The 9,501-nt window shown below is 37.9% G+C and overlaps 1 pseudogene; it reads right to left on the bottom strand.

Moving 5' to 3' along the window:
* Positions 1 to 256: 256 nt before the first annotated feature.
* Positions 257 to 813, bottom strand: LOC147445336 (gamma-soluble NSF attachment protein pseudogene; annotated as a pseudogene).
* Positions 814 to 9,501: the final 8,688 nt, after the last annotated feature.

The following is a 9,501-nucleotide window of genomic DNA, read 5'->3' as shown; positions in this document are numbered from 1 at the left end:
CCAAGAAGCTGGATGAAGCCATCACAATAGATGGTGCTAGATGGTGTGCAAGTATCTCAAAACCACTGGGTATTTGATCAAGTGTCCAAGGTTATTTATCCAGATTGGACTAGACCCATGCGTGTACTCCCAAGATTTATGGGACCAAAATATGTTGTGATTCCAATGTGGCTTGAATTTTCAGTCTCTCATTCACTAGAATTCCCACCACTGGATGCCTCTTGAGATGACATGTCCAATTACCTAGAACTCTGAGCTATGTAAAATCATCGTCTATCAAATTCAAGTTGATAAACACTGGATGATATGGCTTCACATCACCAAATGGAAGTTGCTTTGCAAGCCTAACAATCATATGGTCAATATGAGAAATGGGGTTGCTAAACTTGACTACATGTTTGATTCCCTCACCCACCCTTCTCTGTAGGCTCTCAACAACTCAAATGCACATGAACAATGTTCATTGTTTGCAAATGCATCCCCTTAGAGAAATCGTTGTAGCATTGCTCTGCTTTCTTCAAATCATGAGCATACAAATAAACAATAATAGCACTCAAGTATTCCTTGCTTTGGCTATGAATATCTTTTGACTTATCAACAGCAAGCCCCCCTCTTATTTGCAGCATCCAAGAGCCTCTCTTGTTTTGTATAAAGACTCATTGCAACTTTGTATGTTTCAAATGCCATTTGTTCTTTCCCTTCATCTTCAAGTATTTCATATGAGTCCAAGTAAAGCTTTAGAGCCTCAACATGGTTGGATTCCTCTAATGCTCTTGAACCCTTTGTAAGAGGATCTGCACTTGGCTATGGCATTTCACATTCACCATACAAGCTCAAAGTTCTTGTGTAAAGATGGACAAAACTTCATCAAGCTTCCCCCATCTCCTTTGCAGGTCCTCTTGCAGCCTCAAGGTTACTAGCTGTCTGCCAAGATGATGAGAGCCTTTCCTGACCCTCGACAACTTTTTCATAAGCATCTTTAGCCTTGTCTAGTTGCTTCAAAGAGACATTGGGAGGTAAATGATTATCTTAAACTCCATGGAGTCTCTCTCTCTCTCTCTCTCTCTCTCTCTCTCTCTCTCTCTCTCTCTCTCTCTCTCTCTCTCTCTCTCTCTCTCTCTCTCTCTCTCTCTCTCTCTCTACCGTATTCTTCCATCAGCCTATCTTTACACCATGTTGGACTCCATTGGCTACCATTATCCTAAAATGGTTCGTTGCTACCTCCCCTCCATAAGCTTTCACTTTATCCCAATGTGATCTTCACATGGTTCATTGCTAGCATTCCATGAGCTATCTCACCTCCATTTCAACAGCTACTCCAACCAAACCTTTGTATAGATAGAACTATATGAGCTACCTCGCCTCCACACCAACACCTACCCCAACCTAATCTAGGAGAGAGAGGGACTTGTATGGTATGGGGAAATTATAGATAATTTATCTATGCAAAATAAAGATAATTTGTCATAGCTAAGAAGCAATTTGCATTAACATTGCATTCAATGTAGTACTAATGCACTTTCACATATCCTTTGAGATTATACATGTATATAGATTTTCACGTAAATTTGCACACTTACGACAAAATTTTACATAAATAGCTATACAGTCATGTAAAAAAGCTCTCCATTTGGGATCATTCTCATATACAATAAGCTTATTTGAGAATCCAATTAAAAAAAGTCCAAATTTGTGACAAAATCTCTAAATTAAAGGCTTGAAAATTTATTATCCCCCTTATAGTACACAAGATTCTAGTATAGAATTATTGCCAAGATTATTGATACCCTTGTACATAGTAGGATCTTCATGGATTGTATCAACTCTTGTACGTACTATGGTTTCTATGGGTATTTTATATCATGTAAATTTTGAATAAAGTTGTTTTAATTGTTGCTTGACCATTGTATTCATTTAAGTCCAATTTTTGAAGTATGAGATAAGTTATTAAATCATAAGCAAACTAGATCATCTCACTATTTAATCAGCTCCCAGAGCATTATAATGGTATCAAATCTTGAAAGTTCATGGACCTATTTTTAGAAAAAAGTATTTTGCATGCTCATGCAAACAAGGAGAGACGTGGAGAAGTGCTTTTGATAGACGGGGAGGTCAAAGCCGGCAATGACTATGTGCATCAACCCTAGAGTCGGGGAGGGAGAGTGGGTTGACAGCAGCAAAACTACATGCTCTTGGTGCCAATGGGGTTGCCTTGGCGTACTAGATGCATCACGTTTCTTGAGCATGGCCTGGCACAAGCAACTCAGAAGGCACAAACTCTCTCTCTCCTTGATTGCAAATCAGCCTTTCGCCATAGTATAAATCACTTTATACGTCATTTATTGGCCTCTTTACAGCTATCATTTCAATGAAAGGTATTTAAACTCTACCAAGGGATAGTCCACAAGCTCCTTCCACATCCTCACCAGGAATTTGGATTGCCAAGGGCAAACCCAAGGGTTCGGATTACTGAGGCAACACCCACAATTAATAGTTCAAATTTCTTTATCTTCACTAATCTCTATTTTTAGTGTTTCACATGTCAAACGAATTTTGTTCATATATCTTTCTAGGTGGAAAGATGCATTGGCCATCCGGGTAAGTGTAACCTATTTTCAACCTCATCATAAATATTTTATTTGGTTAAGTTTGGCTACCCTCTAGAAGTGGGATGTATTTGTTCTTCACTCACATGACAAGGTCATGTGCAAGCATAGAATTTTTAAAAAATAATGACTTTCCCTCTTACCTATTCATCAAGATATCATGAAGAGTTCATCTCCTATTGCAAAAGTTATAGATCTACATGGTAGCATTCTCTTTGTCACATGTTTTTAGCCACAAGGTGTGCAACATGGTTGAGGAACTCATGGAGTTCAGTTTAGCCAGTGTGGAGCAAAGTATATGAGGGTCCTTCTTGCTCATGTCACTGAGTGTTTACAATTATCTCCACACACAAGTGCATATCACACTTGCTAGATGTCACTTTTCCTGACATCATCTTATGAGACATAGCAAGTTAGAACAACCAAACTACAGTGTTTTGTGTTGTTTCAAGATTTTTTGCTCACGAGGGTGTTTGCAATTGAGGAGAAAAAATGGTTATTTCTTTTCAAAGTGCAGTCAAGGGTAGCTACATAGCTGGGGAGTTGTGGCATTGCAATGAAGATGATTGAAGTGTAGCAGACATGTTTTTTTCTCATTGAGGATGCCTTTGATGTTAAGTATGGGAGGAATGTTACCCTTTGAATATTTTGATTTTTTGTACCGAACTTTGATTATTTGGGGTTATGTATGGGTATGTTAGGAGCATATGTCTGCTTGGCATGATTTTGTGTATGTTGCATATGTATGATTGGATGACATTTGAAGCATTTGCTGATATTTACATTGATATCTGAATATTTTGTCAGTTCTTTTAAGGAAGATTTAGGAGCTCGCCTGGCATTTTATTATTTTGTTTGTCCATTTTTTGAGTTGGGAGAGTCGTAAATCTTACGAGCTTGAGAGAGTCTTACTATGTGCATCATAGTAAGAAGACTCGAGTTTGAGGCTCAACGAGTAGATCTTTAAGGTCTTTAGGAATGTTGAGTATGTTAGGTACATCCAAATTTACAAAATAGGCTTAGCTCCAAAGCAAAGGGGATGTTTATAAGAAGGGTTGTATTAACGACTTCATGCAAAGTGGGGAGTCACTTTAGAGAGATTCGAAGAGGCTTGAGCTTAAGACTCACTAAGATAGATCTTTGAGAGCTCGAGGGATTGTCCATACGCATCCAATTTCTAGGTGAACAACGTTTTGAAAACCATAATAAGAAAAATTGTTTTATTATTTTATGAGGAAAAAACTAAAAAATTAAATTGTAGAATTGGGCTTGGAAAGGATGTGAGAGAAGGGTCACCTTGAAGGGAATCGCCAGCCAAAGCAGTGGGTAAGGAGAGTGAGATTCAAAGAGAGGGGAGCCCTGCATGGGTGCACATCCTACCACTAGGAGGATGGTGCTACTATAAAGAGGGAAAGAGAGAGAGCACCGGCCTAGAGTGTAGTTAGAGAGAGAGAGAGAGAGAGAGAGAGAGAGAGAATCTTTGCTTGTAGCACTAATGAATTAGAGAGAGATTCACTTTAAGGTAGCAATAGAGGGAGAAGGAGAATTTTTTATTTGCAGTAGTGCAGATTGAGCTAGATGTTAGACAGAGTTAGAAAGAGAAAGAGCTTGCAATAGATAAAGGCAAGAGAGAGAGAGATAGATTGGTCAATTGCAGACTAAGTGTGTATGTTTGCTTGCAATATTGTGTGTGTGTGGGTGGGTGGGTGTGTGTGTGTGTGTGTGTGTTTGTTTAAGAATGATTTATCTAACAATAGTTTGATTTCACAAACTATTGAACCATACAATTGGACTAGAGACCAGTCAAAGTATAAATAACCAAACCTTATGTATACATTAGGTATAGATGTAGTTAAGACTACAATTGACATTACTACTGACATATAGTGTATTACATGTTATTATCAAAGAATCATATACAAGGGTTATCTATCACTAATAAAAACAATTGAACATTGGAAGATCTTCTATTAATGTTGCAATTGTCGTTGTAATCCCAAGGAAAGAATCTCTTACCTGTCCTCACCATCCAAGAAACACAAGCTTGTCAAAACTGGCACTACTTAGGAAGACAAGTGTCAACGACTCCCTCCCCTTGTTATTGGTGTCAAAAATTACAACAAACACTAACAACGTAACATAGATCAAATATTATGTTTAGAGAATAAGCCATTTATTTATGATAATATTTACACCCGGGGGATTCACCATCAAAAACTTATCATACCACATAAGTGCAGGGGAGGGGGGTTTTTCTACAAGTTACACAAGCGTATAAGTTAGGGGTAGGCCCCCAATAATTTATCTCCTAAAGCTTAAAAATAAGGGGGGGGCGGGGGGGGGGGGGGGGGGGGGGGGGGGGGGGGGGGTTGTGAGAAAGGGGGAAAATGAGAGGAAGTTTTTGTTTTTCAAAATCATGGCTTCCCAAAAGATTCTTCCCTCACACTTGTGAGTCAATAGCTACCAAGAATACATGCAAGAACCAACACTAATTTGTAACAATTGCTTGTTTTGTTATTTTAGTTCATTTGTTGAGGGATGAAAGCTATAAAGAGTTTATATAGATGCAAATTTACACAGAGAACCTAACACAACTTTATAACCATGTTTTTTGAGTAATTTAGATTGGTCAAAATTGGATCAGTACCTAGAGTGCAGGTTGGACGGGCACATAGTTTGAAAGTCAAACTAAAACACATTGAGGGTACATCTACTTATCAACAAAAGTGGATCCTTAGTACATTGACAGTCACTATGCTACACGCTCTTTGACTAGTTTTACTTAGTTAGATCGTGTGAGACCTAAATTTTATATGTAAGATAGGGGTATGATAGTTTTCTGCAGTGACTTTTGTATTAGCGTAGAATGGGGTGTCATATTCCCTAATATGAGTCGTATATAGGGGTTTTATCAAAGTTGTCCGCTCGCAGGTGGCATCCTGTTTTGTATATAGAGTGAATCCCCTGGGTATTTACATAATTTAATTTCCAAAAAAGATCGAACAGAATCTCCTTTGTAAATTGGATCAATTCTCAAAATTTCAGTCTAATGCCATCTCATCCGAGACCCCCACATGAGAATTAAGGCTCTTTTTACCATCATTGGACAAATTTCAAAAAAAAATCAAAAAAATTATGCATTGGATAGCATCAAAAAGTACTTTACAGATGTGAATTCATCACTACATACTTACTTCATCAAGATTGAGTTTTTGCATATAAAGATATATCACTATAAAGAAATTTGCTCCTCAAAAAGCTTTTAAATTTCAATTCCCAAAAGAAAGTGCTATCTCAAAACCCATAAAATCTTGATCTGCAAGAATGTAAACTTCTATGTCAAAGAAAGAGATGAGTGTTCAGCTTTAAAAACTAAAAGAAATTCAGTTATAATTCCAAGGTGCCATTACCAGCTTAGAGAGAGTACCACTTAGAGGCAGTATAAAGAAAAGTATCAGCTAATCCTATCAATATGCGAAAGCCCAAAGTATATTATGGATGGTAGAGAATCAAAGCCAATTTCCTAGCTTCAAGTACTCGATTTTTGTCGACAAATAACGTTCACATGATCATGTTTTCCTATCCTCCACTGAAAGTTAATGTTACGGAAGACGATGTATGTTCAGCTAGAAACCATTAGAATTTCAGTTCTGACTCAATGCATTCTCCACTCAAAAAGTCAATACCCAATCAAAAACCATTTCTAGAAGCCATATTACATGTATCTATAATTGAGATATCCAAAAAATAGTATCGTATGCAGCTAAAAAAAAAATTGAATTGAAGCATTCAAAACGATGAATTGAAGCAGCATACAAACTCATTTCTAAGTAATTGATATCAATCCCTTGAGGTATCGCTATTGACATAGTTTAGAATTATTGCATTGGGTGAAGTCACATCCAGACCATAAGAGCTAAAAACATACTATAGACCAAAGACATCTTATCTGTACGCTAGTAAAAAATCTCAATGTATTAGCAGGTGACATGCACCTCCTTGTATGCCGATCACATATATAGTCGAGCTAGATAGAATAAGGAGGTGGGAGAGATGGCTTCCCAGTACTTAGGCGACCCAGTCAAGCTAGGGAATAAGGAGGTGAGAGAGGTGGCTTCCAAGTACTTAGGTCATGTATAAGAGGATACCACAAATCACAACAGTAACCCATATTCACATCAACATCTTGCCCATCAAAGAGAGAACACTATTTTCTGCCACTAATACGCATTGTAAGGCAGTCTCGGGGGGTTCACTATGTGTAAAACTACCATATCACGTGCGTTCAAGACATGTTTGTAAAACCCCTGATCTGTGAATTTTGTTAAGAATGTAATGAACCCTTTTCTTTTAAACTTTGTAAGTTTTTTTTAAATTTGAAAAAAAAATGCCCTTCTGTATATATATTTCTGTAAGTTTCAAGAACTTTAAATACCCTTCTGTTGAACTCACGTGATAGGTTACATTTTTATTAGGTGACCTCCCCGGGAAGGCAGTTAACTGTATTGAATTTTGCAATTATAGCTTATGTCAGCCATTGAATTCTCCTATGTGATTTCTCGTGTGTGTGTGTATCCACCACTTGTCAAGCTAAGCATTCCATCCAATTTCCAAAATATAATGCAGTGTTATTGCTCGCAATATATAAAGATTATGTATATCTCTGTCCAGATTTTATATCGTAGCCATATGTAAAGATCAGTTTGTACCTATGCATCCCCTTATTCCTTAAAAATGTGTCTGTATTACGAATGGAAACATGTTAATTCTCATATCTATAAGTATGCAAAAAACATATCAGACCAACAAAGTTTCCAGTATCAAATCAAGATAATGACTATGCAAAAATATATCAAAGCCACCAAAGTTTTTGGTATCACAACACAACATCTCAATTATCCTTTTGTTTTTGCCATTCAACATCAGCCTAAATCACCCATCATAAGATTCACATAAAGTTTAAAAAGATAAGGGAAAGAAATATATCACATACAATCATTACCCAACTTAACCATATAAGCCCAAACTTTTGAAACCATTTAGACTGTAAATCAAGAACTAAGTAGGTGCAATAGCACCTACCTGAATGTTGAGGTTGAACTGTAGATGTTGTTTGTATGACAAATTGGTTAATCCAATTAGCAAGCATGTAGGGGAGGTGATCCTCAACATGCCCCAATAGTTGGCCAAGGTAGGCCATTTCCTATAGTAAGCAAAGCTCGTCCCTACATTGTGTGTGCGCGCGCGTGCATGCACGTGTGTGTGTGTGTGTGTGTGTGTGTGTGTGTGTGTGTGTATGTGTGTGTGTGTGTGTGTGTGTGTGTGTGTGTGTGTGTGTGAGAGAGAGAGAGAGAGAGAGAGATCCATCGTATGTGTGTGCGAGAGATACCGAGAGAGATAAAGTGACGTCTAGAAAATATGTGAGATTAAGAAAGTGCCTAATCGATGAAGATGCAAGGGAGTTGGAGAAACCAATCTGTGAGAGTGTGAGAGAGGAGGATCAATCATACCTGCACTCGTGTGTAACCCACTATGCGTGTGATTACGCAGCAAGGAAAGAGAACATGTGACGGTTTCTACTGAGATGGGTGAGCACAAGAATGCCAAAGAGTTTTGCATGCGTTTATGTAGTAAGAGCCAAGAGCCGTGTTGTGTAAAGGTGTATTTGGTAAGCAATAACCACCATATGCTATATTAGGCTAGAGATCATTACAAATAGTAAGCTAGCAGCTTAGGAAAATCAAGCCTAAGGAGTATGGTAGGCAATAAATATATCAAGCTATATTAATTTGGAGAGCCTCCACAAAAGGTAAGCTTGCCAACTAGCCATAGTCTTCTCAAGCATGCTACAAGCCAAGTGTGGAACACCAATTTTGGGATATAATTAAAAAACATTATATTATTGGACTGAACATATGACGGAAGGTGGTATCTAGCAAGTAGCGTTGGATACTATTGAAGGCCATGTAAAATCGGCATAGTATTAGCCACTAGTGTTCATATGCAAGATGATCAAGAGATAATTGCTCATGCAATGAGTTAAGTGCAGGTTCACAAATTGTGTATTTGTGCAAGTATATCATGCTTTATACACAATTTAAGAGGTGCCATGATCACGGTTTGGGACAAACAGAATGCGTGTGATCCCTACTTTCGGATAATGTGGCAAGAGGAGTAGATAACAAGAGAGACCTTTGGCACATGTGTCATAATATGTACAAGCGGAAATTCTGAGCACGGAACAAGAACGGAAATTGGTATGGGCTGCCAATCCTTGACAAGGATACAGGATAGGGATTCCGATCAAGAATTTCGACTGAGACATAAATCTCTCATCTACTAAGAGTAAAAACAAATTTTCATGTTTAAATGTGTGTGTGTGTGTGTGTGTGTGTGTGTGTGTGTGTGTGTGTGTGTGTGTGTGTGTGTGTGTGTGTGTGAAAGAGAGAATTGTCATCCAGTAGCACCACTTGAATGCTCATAGTTTTTGTGTGTGTGGGTGTGTGTGTGTGTGAAAGAGAGAATTGTCATCCAGTAGTGCCACTTGAGTGCTCATAGTTTTGTGTGTGTGTGTGTGTGTGTGTGTGTGTGTGTGTGTGTGTAGCTGTTTTAACATAAATAATAAGACATAATTGAACTTTTACATTCAAAAGACAGCTAGCTGGCTCCAAACAAAGGGAAATGAAAAGTACAAAAACAACTTAGTCTTAGAATTATCTTTGTACAATGTTTATACAATGAAGCCTCATTCCAGTATACAAATATCAGAAGTACTTCCCTTGCAGTAGGGGTATGTGTAATCATGTGTGGACAACTGCTTAAAGCCAAAAAAAAAAAAAAAACAAGATAAGATAGAGTCCTTACCTGCATCCATCCACACAAGACAATAGATATG

The sequence above is a fragment of the Adiantum capillus-veneris genome, chromosome 12 (assembly GCF_014529385.1).
Source record: "Adiantum capillus-veneris isolate H3 chromosome 12, ASM1452938v2, whole genome shotgun sequence".
In the NCBI taxonomy this organism is placed as follows: Eukaryota; Viridiplantae; Streptophyta; class Polypodiopsida; order Polypodiales; family Pteridaceae; genus Adiantum; species Adiantum capillus-veneris.
This window is presented reverse-complemented; position numbering and strand designations above follow the sequence as displayed.